General features: G+C 30.4%; 1 protein-coding gene and 1 long non-coding RNA gene across 7 annotated transcripts in view; one reads left to right on the top strand and one right to left on the bottom strand.

Moving 5' to 3' along the window:
- The window catches only part of LOC122532874 (nesprin-1-like), a 116,081-nt gene that overhangs the window by 53,087 nt on the left and 43,341 nt on the right, over positions 1 to 19,653 (top strand). The gene's annotated exons all lie outside the window — the stretch shown is intronic.
- On the bottom strand, positions 135 to 18,319 carry LOC122532908. The gene is made up of 3 exons (XR_006307604.1): positions 18,254 to 18,319; positions 17,094 to 17,178; positions 135 to 144 (listed from the first exon to the last, which is right to left on the bottom strand). It is a non-coding gene; the product is annotated as an uncharacterized LOC122532908 (long non-coding RNA).

Here is a 19,653-nt window from a genome sequence, read left to right as displayed (position 1 = left end):
CATTTTTAATAAAAGAAATTTCCATAAAACTTGCAAATTTCACTATTTATCTTTTCATTGTGGATATTAGCTTTTGATTTCATTGTGTCAATTCGACACCAAGGAACGAATTAAGTTAGAATAATGAGGATACGAAGGTTAATCCTAATTATTAATAAATTTACGAATTTAATAATCCCAGGCTAGAGAAATAAATTTTATTTAAATTTGAAAAGCAATAATAATTTATATTAATATATTATAATTCGTATAAAATGAGTAAATTCAAACTTCCTTTCGAGCTGATTTTGCCGGTATCCACGCGATGCTCCTCGAGTGTTTCGATCATTTGAACAAACCGTTGCCAAGACCGTGTGGTGAATTTTGTAACGGAACCGATCATTTGCTGTTCAAAGTACATACGAAACCGGGGTCCCGACGAAATCCAAGTGTATCATTTAATACAGTTTCTAATAATAAGGGAACGCAGTGGCCAATAATTTCATCCACTCTCGTATATTTATGAGCTTAATGCCACTCTCTTCCGCGATCGAACCGGCTAGTATAAATTAAACCTACTGTTCTTAACGTTCGGTCACCAATGTAATAGGATTATATGTACAGGATGATAAAGTTTATACAGGGTGCGTTGGAATAATTTGTATGAGTGGTCACGAGGATGAACTCTCACAAAAAAGAATAAGAAATATATATATATATATATATATATATATTTGTATATAATATGTATAATATAATACATACATATATATTATATATTAATATGTAAATTTTTTGATTTGGGACTTCGTTTCTGAGGAAATCGAATTTGAAAGTTTGTCAGATACACGTGCACCAATTTTAACGAAATATGTTCAGAGTCTTTTTTGAAAATTGAAGCTTTAAATGAAAAATATTTTATTGTATATATATTTATTTTACGCCTTTTGTTAATTATTGTTTTCTGTCTAAATTCAAGTATACTCAATAAACTTTCAAACTAGATCTTTTTGAAAACAAAGCGTCGAATTAAAAAATTTTAATCTGTACTTAATTTTCTTGTTTCATTTTCCATCCTGTATATCTATATATAATAAAAAATTTATCCGATAATGTAATAAATATATAAGATCACAATAATATATATATATATATAGTTAATTTCACTGGATATTAAGGTTTATTAATTTAATGGATAATCAATTGCTTAAATCATTTATACAATTTCTGGAGAACATATGGTTATAACTCTAAAGAATCGTGCGTATTTTGTATATATCTATACGTCGTTCGTATTGAGCAATATTTTGCTTTGTTACGAGCAACGTTTCGCTCGCTGATCACAGGTTAAGAACTTATCTGAACAGCAATCGAGAAAGTTATATTTTGTAATATTTTCAGCGTGTACTGTCTATAAATTTTTATTAAAATGTGTTTCTAATATTTACCAACTATTTTCTAACTTTCATACACTATATATAGAGAGTGATTCACGTAACGTGCACACCTGAAATAACCTGAAATTTTAAATTATGTGTCTAATGAACAATTATCTAGTACAAAAGTTTTACGATTTTAAACGTCTGTACTAATAGAACGTAACACGTAAACTGTTCGTAAAGGTTTCCTAGAAGTGTTTGAATCTGAGCGCTATTCACGCGTATCAAAATTAATAACGCTGTTACAATTTTTATTTCATTTATCAAACCCGCGAGCCCAATCTCATCGACTCCACGCGCGAGTTTCAAAATTAGGGGCAGTGAAGTTGTTAATTAAATTCAACGTTATTCCAGCGATTAGCATAATTTTATCGAAGGATCTTTTTCGTTTCATTGAACTTTCCCAACTCGTAACGCGTTACGCCGCGTGGATACACGATCGAAGAGGAAAACTCGAATCACTGTCGATTTCTTTTCCACTGACGTTTAATTAAATCTAGCCTGCTAATGAAGGTCGGGGCAATTTTCACAACGTCGAGGATCTCTTCTTTCCTTTCCGCGTCTCCTTGTTTCGACTAACTCGAACAGCTTAATGGCAGAGGCTGTAAAATCAGGTGTAATTTTCCGAACGCTGTAATTACAGCGTAATTTTTTTATCCGTTGCCTGTTCAAGTCTTAGAAAAAAGAAAACAAAATCTCGAATCGCCCCTGTTGCATTTCTATTTCAGACGATTTCCTTCGACTGATTCGATTCGCTCGAAATGCGGATGGCGATATATATAGATGATCGGTATTCATTATACGTAGCTTGAAATAATTGGAGAAAAAGGTGTAATTTATAGAATGGTCTAGCAACTAATGCCGATCTATTTATCTTTTTCTTCTTATTTCCTATCTGTGATGTGCAATCTCATCCTTATCGACCTCGTGTTTCTTATTCTTTTGCAATAAATCTACGATCTTTGATTATCAAATTTGGACCAAATACGGAAATTTTTGCTTTTCTAATTGCACACTGACGCATTATGTATGATAATTGAATCGTTAGTAGTTGTCCAAATTATTTTTTTTTTTTTTTGTTGGAGTATTAAAATATAATTTATTGTAACAGTTACGACATTGTGTAACAATTGTTTGATTTAATTTACTTTAATACTATATTTACTTTAATACTATAACATACTACGGTCTCCAGTTTAAGAATAGAAATTCAAAATATTTATTAACATAATGATTATCAAATTATTAATTTTTATAACATCCTAATAATTAATTATTAGTTTTATATTAATTTAAGAAACACTTCGTTATAAACACTTATATTTTTTTAAATTTTTCACGAATTTGTAGAATCAAATTAGAGGAAGAAAATATTAAAGAAACAAAATTCAATATCGATCGAACAAAATTGCTTGTATAGTAAAATGTTGCATTAAAGTAACGTTGGTCTTTAACGAATAAATAAAGTAATGAAATTAGATCATTGAATTCTTGATTCATCAATCAAAAAAAATGCGAATTTTATGCATTTATGAAAAAATTGAATGTTACAAAATTATATACATATAGCATACAAAATAGAGTATATTATAATATATAAATGTTTTTAATATTTATATATTTATAATATTTATATATTTATGATATTGATGTATTTTAATATTTATATTTTTAATATTTATATATTTATGATATTGATATATTTTAATATTTATATATTTATATAATTTGTAATATTTATATATTTTAATATTTATATTTTTAACATTTATATATTTATAATATTTATAATATTTATATATTAATAATATATAAATAATTTTATATATATATATAATTAATATATAATAAAATAATTATAAATATTTTCAATATTTTTAACACTTTTGTTCCCTTAGTGATGTTCATAAAAATTTCAAATTTCTAGTAATTGGGGACTGTGAAATAACCTTAATACAGAAATTCTTCAAGGATCGAACGAATTTTATTGACAAACTCGCCGTCGTGATACTGTTACGACGGAGCAAGGCTGCGCACGAGTGCACCGTAGGTTAGGTGTAGAAGCTAGGGGAAAATTGAGTTGCAGGTATCGCGATTACATCGAGTAGATGGGGAAATATTTATGGATCGTGGAGCGCGGAGTGACTGGAAGCCAGCCCAGCGAGGGACGCGGTTCTACACGCTTTCCAGAAACTCGCGAGAGAGGATACGTGTGTAATATCGTTGCTGGTACGTCGCGTTGGTACATTGTTGCGTCATTTGCAGGCCGCGTGGCGTGTAAGTGAAAGGAAATCGAATATTTTCCCTTTCTTATTTCCTTTTTTCTTTCTTTCTTTCTTTCTTTCTTTGTTTCTTCTCTTGTTTCCCTCGTGTTTCTATCTCGCCGCATTTAGAATAGCGCGTACGCTCGCGGCGATCGTGCATGCCACGGAGTGCAAGGTCTCGCACGGCGAAAAGTTTCGCCGATTCTCCGATGAAATTCCAGAAGAACGTTCCTTCATTCGCACAGCTAATTCTACGAGCGTGAAACTACTCGAACGAATGTTTCTTTTTTTTTTTTTTTTTTTTTCATTTCGAACACATTTCTCGCGAAAGCTAAAGCTACGATTTACTTGAATATCGAAAATTATAGGAATTATTGTATGAAGCTACGTTGAAGCTATGTGAAAATTTGCATCATCTTTGAGTAAAAAAAATTGCATGTGGAATTTCATGTACAGAGATTAGAAATATGCACAATATAAAATTTGCATTTTCTATTTTTTTTTCCTTTTTTCTTCCAATTGATTTACATTATGCCTGTGGAAAATTAATTCCTTATTCGTTTGTTATTTTTTCTTTTCTTTTTTTTGTCATTACTTTGTGAAGTCTCAAAAATTCTGAAGATTATATGTATGAATCATTGCTTGGTATTATGGAACTTGATAGAATCTTGAGTGAGGCTGGATAGGTGTAGTTAGAAAGGAGGTAGTTAGATAGTAACTTGACGAGCTATACGGTCTTAGAAAACTGACTGCATTGTTTGATAAATTACGCCGATAATAGGTATTCATACGTACTTGTTTGCGCTCGAGAAATTTGTATTATAACTTCGATTTTATTATTTGTTATACGTACTTCTAATTATATAAAATCGGTTATCAAACCTGTCATCTTTTCAAACAACTCGCAGAGAACGAAACCCATTCGTTTTGCCCGAAAATTCTCAGGAAAGAACGATATTTTTAACTTCTCTAATTCTACTCGAGAAATATTACTGTACTTTTAATTGTAAACTGTGTCATCTCTTCGAACAAATTGCAAAGAACGGAACTGATTCACTCTATTTGAAAATTCTCGGAGAAAGAATGACGAATCTTGGTCGAGAATTGAGGAAGTTCCAACGATAAAGAAACTGTGTCGTTCTGAACAAGCCGGAATTTCATTTAAAAGAAAAAAAATTATTAGTTGCAAATCGACTATTTACTCCAATTATTGTGGCTACTAAAAATATTTGCCATCACATATTAATCAAATTCTTGTTCCAAACATTTTTATGATAGTGTAACTTCTTTATTTAACAATATAATAAAAATTTAAAAACTCTTTATTTTATAATATTTTATAAATATTTTAAATACTTTATAATATATAATAAAAATTGTATTGTAGGCATTATTCTAATTATTATAATTGTTATAATATTTATATATATTATAATTAATATTATATATAATTATATTTTTAATATATTATTAATATTGAATTAATAATTATTAATTATAATTATTAATATATAATATATAATTATATTATTAATATATTATTAATATTATATATATAATATTATTATTATATATTAATTGTGATAATTAGAATAATATATAATATAATTAATATATATTATAATTATTATTATAATTGTATCTAGGAATTATTATTTAATTCATTTATCAGATACTGTAACAAATGTTGCATTTTGAATATTTATATATTCTCGTGCATTGCGTGAGTCTTGTGCGCACACTTGCACACGTCTTTGAATTTTCCATAAATGCAAGAAAATAATCCAATTAATTTCTGCAATTGATGTATCGACAAAGTACAATTACGAGGTGAAAAGCAAATCATTTCCAAATTGCGTATATCTTGCAAATGCATACTTTCACGTTACAAGACGTTATGGAAGGTTAATGTTTGCCTTCTGAGCGGATAAATACAAAGAGAAGAGCGACCGTTCAGCCAGTTTTTGCTAGATCATCTCGAGGCTTCGCGTGGTTGCAGCGGGATTCAAACGCGACGAAGGTACAAAGTGCATACGATCGATGAAGCTCGCGGTGGTTATATGCGTGTTTCGTTTCCCACGGGCGAATCCTACCAGAAGTCTCTGCTCTGGCTTGAAAAAAGGAAAAATGCGATTCAATGTCGCCATACGTTGATCTTTTTAAAGTGAAGCGAAGCCTTCGAAAGAGTCGCTTGATGTTTTAAACCTCCGTGCCAGGTTCGCCGCGGCGACAAGTCCCCTCCTTGGCTTTAGGGCTTCCCTGATTACTTCATTATTCCCTGATATTTGCATTTAAGCAGCTGAGAAAAAAGCCACCGCTGAAGCTTACTGATTTATTCGTTCGTGGATAATTTTCTCGGTGCTTGCTCGAGAGGAATTATTATTTTTTTTTTTTATGGAAATTTTTAGATTAATAATAATAATATTAATAATAATTTTTGTTTTGTAATGTCGGATCACATCTGTACGAATTGTAGTTTTAAATTGAAAGAGAGAGAGAGCAAATTGTAGCTCCATTTTGAATTTTCGACTTTTTAAATTGTAGGCTACAGTACAATTATATTTAAAGTTATAGGTTATAGAAGATTATATTTAACTTTTCATCACTTTGTGTCTGACACGATTTAACAAATTAGGATAACTAACTAGCTAGGGTTAAATCACGTATCTGAGAAGTTTGAAAGAAAAATCGACTAAATTGAATTAATTAAATAAAATGAATTTTCGATTTAAAAAATTATTTTGAAAAATTAACACGCAGTGTTGAAACTATTAATAACGTTATAAAAATTAGAAAAGTTATATACATATTATCTATCTTAAATAAATTATTTAAAATTATATAATTATATATATTAAATATAAAACAATACATATTGTATATATTAAATAAAACAATATATATTATATATATTAAATACACATGTCCTTTCTATTAACATTTATATAACACCCTATTCATTCTTGTTGCATTCTTCAATTATACTTTCTAAAACATGAATTCGCACAAAAATTTGCAGTTTAATAATTATATAGATACCTTTCCACCTGGCAAAGACGAAAAGGCTGCAAATTTTGTTTTCGCAAATGTTTGGTGCAAATTATTTGTCGAGTGAAAGTTCATTTGTTTTTTTTTTTTTTTTTTTTTTAAATAATCAACAGGGAGATCAAGCGACGATGATTCTTCAAAACCATCGAGCGTTGAATAGTTCGAACACTCTCCGCGATAATTACGCAAGAGTTGTAAATTAGACTTCGTACGCGATTTGTAATTATGCTTCATCGCGGTAGTACTCGGTGGTATTTCGAGCCGACAACACCGATGGAATCTCTCGCCAACGGCAAAAAGGTTTAGACGATCAGATAAGGTTAAAGACCAGACATACAGGTTTTTAAAGACAAGGAGCATCGGTGTTGCACCGCGGCCGAAGCACAACTCTAACAATGAGCACATACTCGCAATTACTCCCATCGTGATAATTAAAATTCTTTGTTTATCTTGCTCTCTGATTCCCTACCTCGCCGATTCGCTTGAACTGATGCAATCTCGCCACGATCATGTTTTTCTCTCAAATCTGATATCTGATCTAATGATTGTTTTGAAAGTGTTGCTACCTCGACGAATTCAATTCTTTTCTCTCTCTCTCTCTCTGTTTTTCATTTCGAGATTATGTAATGTGACGAAAGTATCGAAGCCAGGTGTGCACGCTTTAAAGTCACTGTGACACGCGTGCGAATTTGCGTGCGTGGAATCCCGTGCCACGGATTATAAGCACCCAGTTAAGAAATCATTTTTCGCTCATTGGGTGTGAACTATGTGTGATCGTGAAACTTTACCTTCGAGACGTCGTCTCTCGTCTTCGAAGTGACGAGCGGAATTTTATGGCTTCATAGAAACGGAGAATTTTCACGGTCGAACGACTCTCATTTTTGAGCGAGGCATCCATTACGGGGGGGGAAAAAAAGAGTAAAGTGTTTGAAGATGAAAACTTCAGCGATCGAAGATTCATTATGTCGACACGAGTGGCACAATTTGAAAAAGTGTTAAAAAAATATTCTTTGAATGTAGTTGAACATGGATTAACATTAGAACTACCGATTAAAGCATATAATTTTCATCAGAAACATTGAAATCGAAAAGATAGAAGGAACTTTATAATAGAATATAACGGACTATACAAGCTTTTATTTGTATATTTTGCGAGAAATTATTTAAATCTTTAAAAATACGTTGTTTCACGTTGTATGAAATATCTGACAAGAATTATAAATTAATTATTAACCGTCTTTGATAATTCTAGTGTTAAGCAAAATAATAGTGAATAAGAGTGAATTGAAAATGATCAACGCACATTTGTTCGTAATGATACGAAAAACTTGTGATTAGATTGCAAATTTTTATACAATTTTATATTTTTTATAAACATAATTAAAACAATGAAATCTAGTTAGAAAATAGTTTTACTTATTATTATAAATAAAATTTGGAGATGATTAAATTTTCCATAAATACATGAAAAACCATAATATGTTGATGATAAGTTATGGAATACAATACAGTCTTACAGGAATATGATATAATTGGTCTTAGCCTGTCAAATTCTGCGAGAACAAATGAATAAGATTCTCATAAGATTTCCTCCTAGTGGTGACTCGAAAATTGCGTTTTTTTAATTACGTCATTCTTGCCACAAGCATCTTTTTAAGTAGCACTTTGATTTCTCGAGTCTCTTAATTACTTCCATATGTCGTCATCCTTATTTTCCGCAGGAGATAAACACTCCACACAGTGTCTGACTACGCTTTTATCATTCTACTGGACTCTGTTCAATCAAGTAACGTCTAGACAAGAAAATATGATCCATGCTTTCATGAATAGAAATAGGAATTTACAATTTACAATAAATATAGAATATGATTATAATTACAAGATACATGTCACGTGTAAAAGAACATAAAATTGTGATACTCCGTATGATAATTTATAGGGGAAACAATTTTCTTTCTGGGGGTTTTTTTTTCTAAATTTTATTTTCAAAAATATAAAAGTCCGCAGTTTCATTTCGCAAAAAGATGTTCTAGTTGTTTCAATTAGTGTACAAGAGAAATTTGGTGAAATTTTATTTTAATAAAAATGATATTTTGATCGATATATGAACATCTCTGATACGTATCGCAAAATAACGTCTAATATGAAAATTTCTCAAGTGATTTACCAGATATTATTACAAAATTGTTGTACATAAAAAAATATTAGTGCATATTGTATTATTTTATCAAACTTTATTTTACTTTCATAATATCAAAGTTTTATACTCCATATTGTAATACATTGTTACTAAATGACAATATACTCTTGTCTAAATAATAATTAATTACTATGCGAATAACACTACGACAAGTATATCTATTTAATTAATACATAAATATCTAAGCTAATAAATATCAAATAATTGTATGCGAATATTTTCTGTAATCGCTGCATATAAAATTCAATCCAAACTACAGTTAAGTTTTTCTCTTTTCTAGATCTCATTATAGACCATCGTTGCATTCTCTTCAATCGGCATAAATTTTATCATCAATGTCTACTTCTCAGTATCGAAATTATCCCGAGAATTTGTTCTAATGTATTTTCTCGTCGTTGCATCTACTTAGATTTCATAACTCTATTAGGTTTTATTTAAATAAATCGAAACATTTGTAATAGTAGGACGAGTTTGATCCTCGATGGGTTAGCTCGAGCCTAAATAAGCGTGTTCGAATGAAACAAGTTTCATAACACACCAGGTCGTTGAACCTTCTCATCTTCTCCTAGAAATCGATGATTTACGATCGTTTATTATCCGTTTATTAACCGAATAGGATCCAGCGATGAAAGTGATTTTTTTCAGACTCTCAGAGGGATCGAGATCGTGTCGATGCATGGACCGCTTTAGAAAACGAGTCAATGAGTCATGCTCGTGCAACAGTGTCATTCGCGTATGCATTTACGAGCGGTGTTACTGTTCCACGCGCTCGTTTCGCTAAATTATTGGCTTCCAGTGCGTGCGTTTCCTCGCGCCTCGGTGTTCAACATCGGCATAACCGTCAGAAAATTACTATTACGTAATTATCAACGTGTTAATTATAATTGAAATCGAATTTTCGATGTAGCCGACAACAACGTTAACAACGGGTTATTAACTGTGATTTGTAGTATGAATAAACGGTACCGGGTCACTTTTGACCCCGTAGCTGAATTTTTACTATACCTGCTTTGCACCTAACTTTTTGGTACAGGATGTTGTCTAATGTTTATAACGTAGGGAGGAGAGGAGTTTAAAAAATGAAAAATTTTTATGTGCACTGCGTACATACAACGCATTATTGTGTTTTATTGCATGTTCTTTGTATATATAAATCGTAAACATTTGGTACATTTGGTATCATATTTATTATCATTGTCTATACATGTATAGTTGCGGGTCAACGGTGACCCGGTGTCGGCTATGCAAGGGTCAAATCAGGTTCGTAGTGCTTCCCTATTGATCTTTAAAATCTGATGGTTTAGGTGATGGATTGACATTGTTTGGTGCATTTTCTAGAATGCAAAGTCAAATTTTTAAGAATGTAATATAATACATATGTGATTATGTGATTCAGTAATTATCCTCATATTCTTTCATATAAATTCATATTTTGAAGAATATAATGTAAATATTAATATAATATGACTATTGATTCGATAATCGTCTTCAGTATAGAATTTGTTAAAATAACAATGGACATCTTACAACGATGTTATAATACTATATTTAATAATATGATATATTTAATGATATAATACTATATTTAATAATATATATTATACTATAATACATATTATTATTAAATATAGTATTATATTACAATAATATTATAAAATAACATCGTTGTATTAATACTATTGTAATATAATACTATATTTAATAATAATATATAATATGATATTAATTAATAATAATATATAATACTTAATTAATAATATATATTATATAATACTATATTTACTATATTTTGATGATTTTCCTGAGTTTCTCTCAAACTACATACATCATCAAATAGACAGTTGAAATACTTTTCATTTTTCCATTGTTTGCAACTCAGATAAAATTAAAATTCAAAATATACTCATACAGGACACAATTAGAAGAATCGAAGAATTAAAAATATGTAGGCTATAAAACGAATCGCCTCGTATTCGACGATTAATCATAGGTTGGATTTCTTCTACTTGTGAGAAACCATGAGATCTGTATGTTTATACCTTTCGCATGTGGTTAATTACTGTGTAACAAGAGTAGTTATTAATCTTGTGCTGCAACAGGTACGCGTTGGACGTGAGAATTCATTTATCTGCGTTTCATGATCAGCCCGAGTTATCTTGGATATATCTCTTCGAGTTTTTTGGAAATTAAAAGCAGATTGGAAATTCTTTGGAGTGTTGTATTGATCTCTGAAGAAAATATAGGTTAGGCACACACTGTCCACTTGCTCTGTAGTCAAGAAGTCTGACTTATGTTATTGAAGATCAGTCGATTGTTCAATTTTTATTTGTTCAAATATTTTTCTTTTCTTAGAATATATATGTATGTAATCGTATCGTATATTATGTGTTTCTCGTTGTGAGTGGCTAGATCATTCTTTGACAAAATATAACACACAATGTAACACACATTATTATTTCACAAGTGAAAATGATGTGCTTGAAAAATGGACTGCGACGATTCCACGAAATTATTAAAAAAAAAAAGAAAAAAGAAATTATACGAGGATGAAAATATAAAAAAATATATGCAACATTCACACGTAGCAGTGAAAGGAATTTATAATGTTTTCAAATGAGCCGGCAATTTTCTTGTCTTTCTCTGTCAGGAAAATGGTTGTTGTACATAGGGAGACGCAAATTGCATTTCAACTGGTAATCAATAGAAAGACGTCGGCGAGCCTTCTTTTCGAGTCGCCGATTATGGAAGGAGACCGCTACAGATGTTTCGTGACTTTGTCCGGCTGTTGCCGTAAAAACTACGCCGTTAATGGTACCCCTGGAAGAACGTGCCTAGTTTTACAGTCCATAAACGAACCCGTCGTGGCCCGGAATTAGAACGGAATTGTGTTTCAGATGTTATCGAAAGTAGAACGGTAAAAGTATATGTTGCCCGATATGATCGCCACCAGGAAGTGTCGAACTCCCGTGGAACACGTTGACAGGGAAAATGGACATTACTTGGCTCTTTTCCAAACAATACGTTCACTACTGAAAGAAAAAGGTCAGCTTGTTGGAAATTGCCGGACAACTTTGTTATCTTTTTGGAAATTTAATTTATTGGATAATTATTAAATGTATTATTTAAGTTCTATTATTAAGTTACTATTTAATTATTGTTCAGTTATTAAATTTATTATTTAAATTATTTAATTATTCAATTATTAAATTTATTATTTAAATTATTTAATTATTGTTTATTTATTAAATTTATTATTTAAGTTATTATTTAATTAAATTTTTTTATTTAAGTTATTATTTAATTATTAAATTTATTATTTAAATTATTTAACTTATTAAATTTGTTACTTAAATTATTAAATTATTAAACTCATTATTTAAATTATTATTTAATTATTAAATTTATTGGATAATTTTAGTTTGTGAATTGTTACACGTGAAAGTAATGAATTTCGATACAATACATATTTTTCTTGTAGGAAGATCGAACTCGACAATTCAAATTTGAAATTACCATTAATTTTGGTAATTTTATGGAGCAGGGATTCTGTTTTTAGATCAATGCATTTCACAGTGTAAATAATTTTTAATCTTTGCTAGACAGATAGGAATGATATTTATTAGAAATTGTCAGAGAAGTTGTTGGAATTTTATCTCTGGATCAGTTAATTGTAATGTATATGAATTAATGAATTAGTACAATGTGAAAGTAGTACAAGCAAACAGAGGTATATTTTTCTCATGGAAAAATTAGGCTTGATACTGGAGAGAAATGATCAAAACGTTTGAGGCAACTAATTTTACTGGAATCTTAGCTTTCAATCGTTGCGTTTCATAGAATGGATAACTGTAACGTTTATGAATTAATACACATGAAAGTAGTAAGTTGAATAACTAAGTAGAAACGTGTCGTAGTTTTAGTTCTTTTTTCCAAAACAATATGTTCTTTCCTCGCGAGTATGTCGAGCTTGGTACTCGCTAGAAATTACCAGAGAAGAATTTTATCTTTAGATCAATGTATTTTACACGATGCTTACAATTTTTAATTGTTGTAATATTTATCAATTGATACACGTGAAATTTTGATTCGGGAGTATATTCTAAACTGTTAAATTTGTAGACGATAATCGAAATATAAAATTTAGAAGAATTTAAACGTGCTAGTAAATTAGAAATTTGCTTTTAAATCTTACTTAGTATAATATGAAATAAAACAATATGATATAATATAAATATAAATTAATTTAATTTTAGATATTATTATATATATATATATATATATATATATTTCGAATAAAAGTTTAATTTCTAAATAGCTAATTTAGAATAAATGTTTAATTTTAGATACTTTTGAATAAATATACTTAATTACAAGATGACCGAAACATCAAAATATTCGCGTCTTACTTAATGTTCTTCTCTCAGAAATTTGAGAAAAAAAGAAGGAAACAAAAGAAGGATGAAACGTTGGAAGTTCAACTACTGTTTCTAGTTTTTCGCAGTGAATCGTTAAAATTAAGCTCGGACGATTTAATCTCGGTTATTTCCCACCGTATGATCGCCGTTTTAATTGAAGCAGATTCAAACGAGGCCCGAGTAACTTTCTACTCTGGATTGATGGCGGATCGCGTTCAATTTGCAAAAATATCTCGTCGGAAAATGAGCTGCCCGTTAATAGCCGGTTATAAATCGTAGCGTATCGCGGCCTGCGCGCCCGTATCGTTCCCCAATCTCTTCCTCGGTGAATCCCGCGGGAGAGACAGAGACGAGAGAACGAGACTTTCTTTTCTCCGATCTTTCCTTGCTGTCATTTCACAATAAACGATCGCGCGGCTACCGATGATTATGATCGATTTAACGTGTTAACCTCTTGCCACGCACGTCGAGAATTTTTTGTTGCCCAAAATTGCAATATTTTCTCTAGTTTTATGTAAATTTATTGCTTCTCAATAATTTCTATCCACTGATGTCATAATATAACAAGTTCAAAAGAAAAAGAGGACGAGAATCGTTGTGTACGGTTTTGGTCACTCGTTATGGTCCGCGCAACCAGTTGCACAAACGAAAAATGAAAAATGTAAAAATTCTGCTATTTTTTTTTTTTTTTTTTTTTATGGGAGAAACTTTCACAGCATTATCTGACGATACATGATATCAGCGTGTTTTAAACGAACCATTAAAAGAATTGAAATCGCGAATGACGCGAAGGTGCGTCACCTTGTGGCTGCTAACCACCGTTTTACTACAAATGACGCAGGATCGCGCGATTGCTGGCCAGTGCAGTACAGTGTTGAAATCGTGTCCGAATAACTGTATTTACGCGGATACACGCTCATCACGTTTTGAACACGAGCAAAAATGGTTAAAACAGTTCGAGAGCCGCGCGAATTGAAATCTTATAATTTCGATAGCTCGATTCCATCATTTCCCGGCAATCTTTGCAATTTAGCTTCGCGCCAAATTGCAGAACGATATACTCGCGATTGCATTCGCCACGGAGGATCGGCAATCTCCGCGAATATTAGGATCGATTTGACGATCGTTGATCGGCGAGAACAGCTGTGTGTCTGCAAATCGCGGACAGTCTCGTTCGTGATGATCAAATATCTAATCGCCGATTTTTCTGGGTATATCACTGGATAGAAATCACTAAAAAATTTATTATTTGTTTTGCCTGGGTTGTATTTCACTACACTTAAAACTGACAATGAGAAAATATTTCAATTTTGGGCCAAATATTTGCAACAACGCAACTGATAATAATAATAATAATAAACCTGTTCGACGCTATAAAAGGGGATGTTTATTGCAACATTTTAAAAGAAATTTGTTGTTTGGTATTTGTTTATAACTATCCCAAGTATCTAATACACAAACACAGTATACTCTACTACTTTACTTTATTTTTTCGGCAGGAAAATTTTGTAAGATACGCTATTATGTTTAGAGAGATGTTTCGAATTTTACCGTGTGAAAGAAAATTATCAAATCTACGCATATGTTTAAAAATATTATTTATAATAAAACTATATAAATATATAATAAAAATATATATAAATATATAATAACAATATAATATATAAATATATAATAAAAATATTTTTTAATTTTTTTTTAGTATACAAATCTTTAGAACTTCTAATATAATAATGTTCTTTGAATTTCTATTTTTATTCTACGCTGCTTTCACGAAAAATTGTCGGTCACTCGCGTTCACGGTCACGCGAAATATTTATAATGTTAATATTGAGTTTTGAAGATTGCGCGATGTTCAGTGCTCGAGTGAAACTCTTGTAGAAGGTTTGATGATAATTTCAGCGGTGAAATTGAAACACCGAGAGACGCGTTAATGCCTCCCAGCACCGTAATATCTTGATTGAAGCAGAGACCTCGATTTTTCTCGACTTTACAGCTCATTCTTGTGTAGGACACGCGAACTCGCAGTTTTGGACTTTGCTTTTTGCGACTGTTCATTTGTACGTCAATTTGTTTGTAGGGTAAGACTTTAACATGCGGATTGCACGCGAGAATTCTTAATAAAATGATCGAAGTACATACGACTACTTGGTCTGTATTTTTCTAAATTTTTGTTGAAAAATTGCTTGGAATGTTTGATCAAGATTTACATAATTATAATTATATAAATTACAGCAATTATAATTTATGTAATTTATATAACACAATTTGTATAATTTATATAATTATGATTTTTCAGAATGCAATTAAAAAGTAAAACATTATTGGAAAATTTTTGTAAAAAAACGTTGTAATTTGAACTCTCTCTGCACTATGTGCATTTTTGTACTTAAAAATTTTCTAGAAATGTATAAAAATGCGTAGTCTAGTTGCAATCTTAAATTTCTTCATTATCAAGTACAAAGTCAACTCAGAACTTTCACTGTCGTAAGACAACAGAGATACGTAAAAGATAAGAAAATACAATCTGGAATAGAGCGTTCTTATCTTTGGTATTAATACAAATTCAAAATCATTCGAAAGTTTTTTTATCATCAAATAAAAAAGCTTCCATAGAAATACATGAAATATCCTCTAATTTTCTAATCCTCAATGTATTAAATTATACATTACTATACCAATTAGATGGCTATAGTTTAAAGTATTTGATTTCACTTCTTCGTAATAAAGATCAGCAATAAAATTCAATTAAATTAAAAATTTTAGAATGTCGTAGTTTCCAGTGGTTTCGCCCTAATTGGAATTATTCAAAAGTGGAACGTTCTCGAATCTCGACAAAAAAACTGTCAAGGATAAGAATGTAAAATCTGCTCAACTCTGTTCGTTTCGAGTCACTCACGTACTCATACTAATGCACAAAGTTCAAAACCTTCCACCTCGAGTGCCATTTGTCATCTTAATTCCTCCACTGTCCCTAACAGTCGAACAGACGTTACAAATCGGTGTCTCGGGCGCAAGGAAGGAAGAACGAAGAGATAAAAGTCGCGTTCGAATCTTGGCAAGATTGCAAAAGTGAACGAGGTGTAATAAGTGAAATTGGCCAAGCCCGGCCTAGTCTTTCCTCGAAACGATTTCAACGAAAGGTTCCGAGGGCAGGAACACTCGCCTGCCACGCCCGCGCCTTGTATACCTGCCTACCGTTTCGCGTTCGTGTCGGTTTTCCAGCGGAGATATATTTCTCGGTCGTGAACCGGTCACGACGAACTCTCGTCGGGGTCTCGCCCTCCCCCATCGACAATCCGATAAAACTCGTAGAAAGCGAACGGTCGTCGGATAAATGCCTCGTGGTCACGGTCCACCAGCTCGGACACCAGCGAATAGGTGAAACTTAATCAGAATCGTCACGGCCTATTTTGATTGGGTTGCCAGGTTGGGATCGGTCGCCCCTTCCGTTCGTTTCAACGATCTGCGTTTTTCGCGGAAATGGAAAGCGATGTCGAGAGTTGTTGTTACCCTTTGACGCGTTTCTGTCTTGCCGATCAACTAATTGCTTTTTTCTTTTTTGCTGGTCCGTACGCGATGAGAAGTCGGTCAACTGGGATGTTGTGTTCGCTCTGCCTCCGTGTTGTACAACTGGGATGTTGTGTGATTGTTAAATTAGAATGGAGATGAGACATTGATGTGGAAGATCGGCGAATAATGGTACTGTGGTTAATTCAAATAGGCTTGTCTGATCAGAATGTTTGACAAATATATACTGTCTCACATATAAATTATGAATTTGAAATTTTAATAAAAATGTTAAAAAATTTTTTTTATCGGGACGATAAGACCTTATAGAATTTTATATGATATATATAATATAATATATTTTATATCATATTTTATTTTATAATATTATTTAATTATATTTTATAATATATTATATTTTATTTTTATTATATACTGTCTCACATATAAATTATGAATTTGAAATTTTAATAAAAATGTTAAAAAATTTTTTTTATCGGGACGATAAGACCTTATAGAATTTTATATGATATATATAATATAATATATTTTATATCATATTTTATTTTATAATATTATTTAATTATATTTTATAATATATTATATTTTATTTTTATTATATACTGTCTCACATATAAATTATGAATTTGAAATTTTAATAAAAATGTTAAAAAATTTTTTTTATCGGGACAATAAGACCTTATAGAATTTTATATGATATATATAATATAATATATTTTATATCATATTTTATTTTATAATATTATTTAATTATATTTTATAATATATTATATTTTATTTTTATTATATACTGTCTCATATATAAATTATGCATTTAAAATTTTAATAAAAATGTTAAAAAATTTTTGTTATCGGGACGATAAGACCTTATAGAATTTTATATGATATATATATTTTATATCATATTTTATTTTATAATATTATTTGATTATATTTTATAATATATTATATTTTATTTTTATTATATACTGTCTCATATATAAATTATGCATTTAAAATTTTAATAAAAATGTTAAAAATTTTTTTTTATCGGGACGATAAGACCTTATAGAATTTTATATGATATATATATATATATATATATATATATATATATATAATATATTTTATATCATATTTTATTTTATATTATTTAATTATATTTTATAATATATTATATTTTATTTTTATTATATACTGTCTCATATATAAATTATGCATTTAGAATTTTAATAAAAATGTTAAAAATTTTTTTTATCGGGACGATAAGACCCTACAGAATTTTATATGATATATATATAAAAATATAATATATATAATATATAATTTTATACATATTATATATAAAATTATATATAATATAATATATATAAAATTTTTTTATCGGGACAGTAAGACCCTATAGAATTTTATATCAATTTACTTTTGTATTTAATATACAATTTAAATTCATGTTTAATTGGGCGAGTTATGAAATTTAATGAATTTTAATTAGAAGAAACTTAAATTAGAGAAAATAATTTGGAGATTTCGATACAATTATCGACAATTTTATATACAATGTAATTGACAGTTCATTTTACGTGTTTCACATGATGCTATTCACGTTATATAACGCGCGACGATTGCACAAGACCCGTAAGTCCGGTGAATTAATAATTTCAGCGTTGTCTAAAGCGCGGCTTCAACGGCTGTTGAAGGCTCGGCTCTCCGCGAGAAAACGCGAGTGCTGTTTAATTGCGGTTGACGGGGCATTTAACGAAGAACCGTTTTCAAACGGCGGAAACGGTTCTTTAATATTAGCACAGGGGGTTCGCTAGCTTCATTAGCATCGTCTGTGAACGCTGTTCTATGTTCGCGCGGCGAACACTGGCGTTCTGGGAATTTATTTCCCGCACGGCGAGCGTTGATTTTTATTTTCCCCGCGCGCTTCTTGGTAAACGGTACATCATTTCATTTAGCCACTTCCAAGTGATCAACGTGGTCGTCGTATATACGTACCAGAGAAAGTGCGCGGCATCTTATTGGGAGAAATAAGTGTTAAATTATATTTAGTCGAAGACCGTATCATTATGGTGTTCTTATAACAGTTCTCACGAAAAGCGTACGAGCAGTATAGTTCTATTTGTTTGTACCAGTCATTTAAGCGAGCTTAAAGTTATTCTCGTTGTTTGCGATTAACCGCTGATTGCGGACCATAACGAGTGACGATAACCGTATACAATAATTCGTCGCTTTCTTCTTCTCTTGAACTCGTCGGTATCATATCACTGGATAGAAATTATTGAGAAGTGATAAATTTATTATTTGTTTTGTCTGGGTTAGTACTTAAATGTACTTAGAACTGAGAAAATATTGCAATTAGGACAAAAAGTTATCGACGTGCGTGGCACGTCATTCCAGCACAAGAGAATTTTATGCATTTATGGAAAATTGGGAAAAATTGGCAAAAATGCACAATAATACAAATATATAATGTACAAAAATTTCTATATGAAATATATATCTAAAGTATATTATAATATACAGTGAATAAGACAAATTTCTTTTGAATGATGATAAAATCTACATCTCAGTGATTGTTACTGTTATTTTACTGGAGCAAAATTTTTAAATTATTTTTACGTTTGGTATTTGTCGCTTCTATGTACGTGCAGTGAGAGGAATGCTTCGAGATTAAATGATTTAATCAAAAATTATAACCTACATAAATTATAAAATTATAAATTACAAATTTGTAAATTATAAAATTATAAATTATAAAATTATAAATTTGTAAATTATAAAATTATAAACAG

The sequence above is a fragment of the Frieseomelitta varia genome, unplaced genomic scaffold, assembly GCF_011392965.1.
Source record: "Frieseomelitta varia isolate USP_RPSP 00005682 unplaced genomic scaffold, Fvar_1.2 scaffold_143, whole genome shotgun sequence".
Taxonomy (NCBI): Eukaryota; Metazoa; Arthropoda; class Insecta; order Hymenoptera; family Apidae; genus Frieseomelitta; species Frieseomelitta varia.
This window is presented reverse-complemented; position numbering and strand designations above follow the sequence as displayed.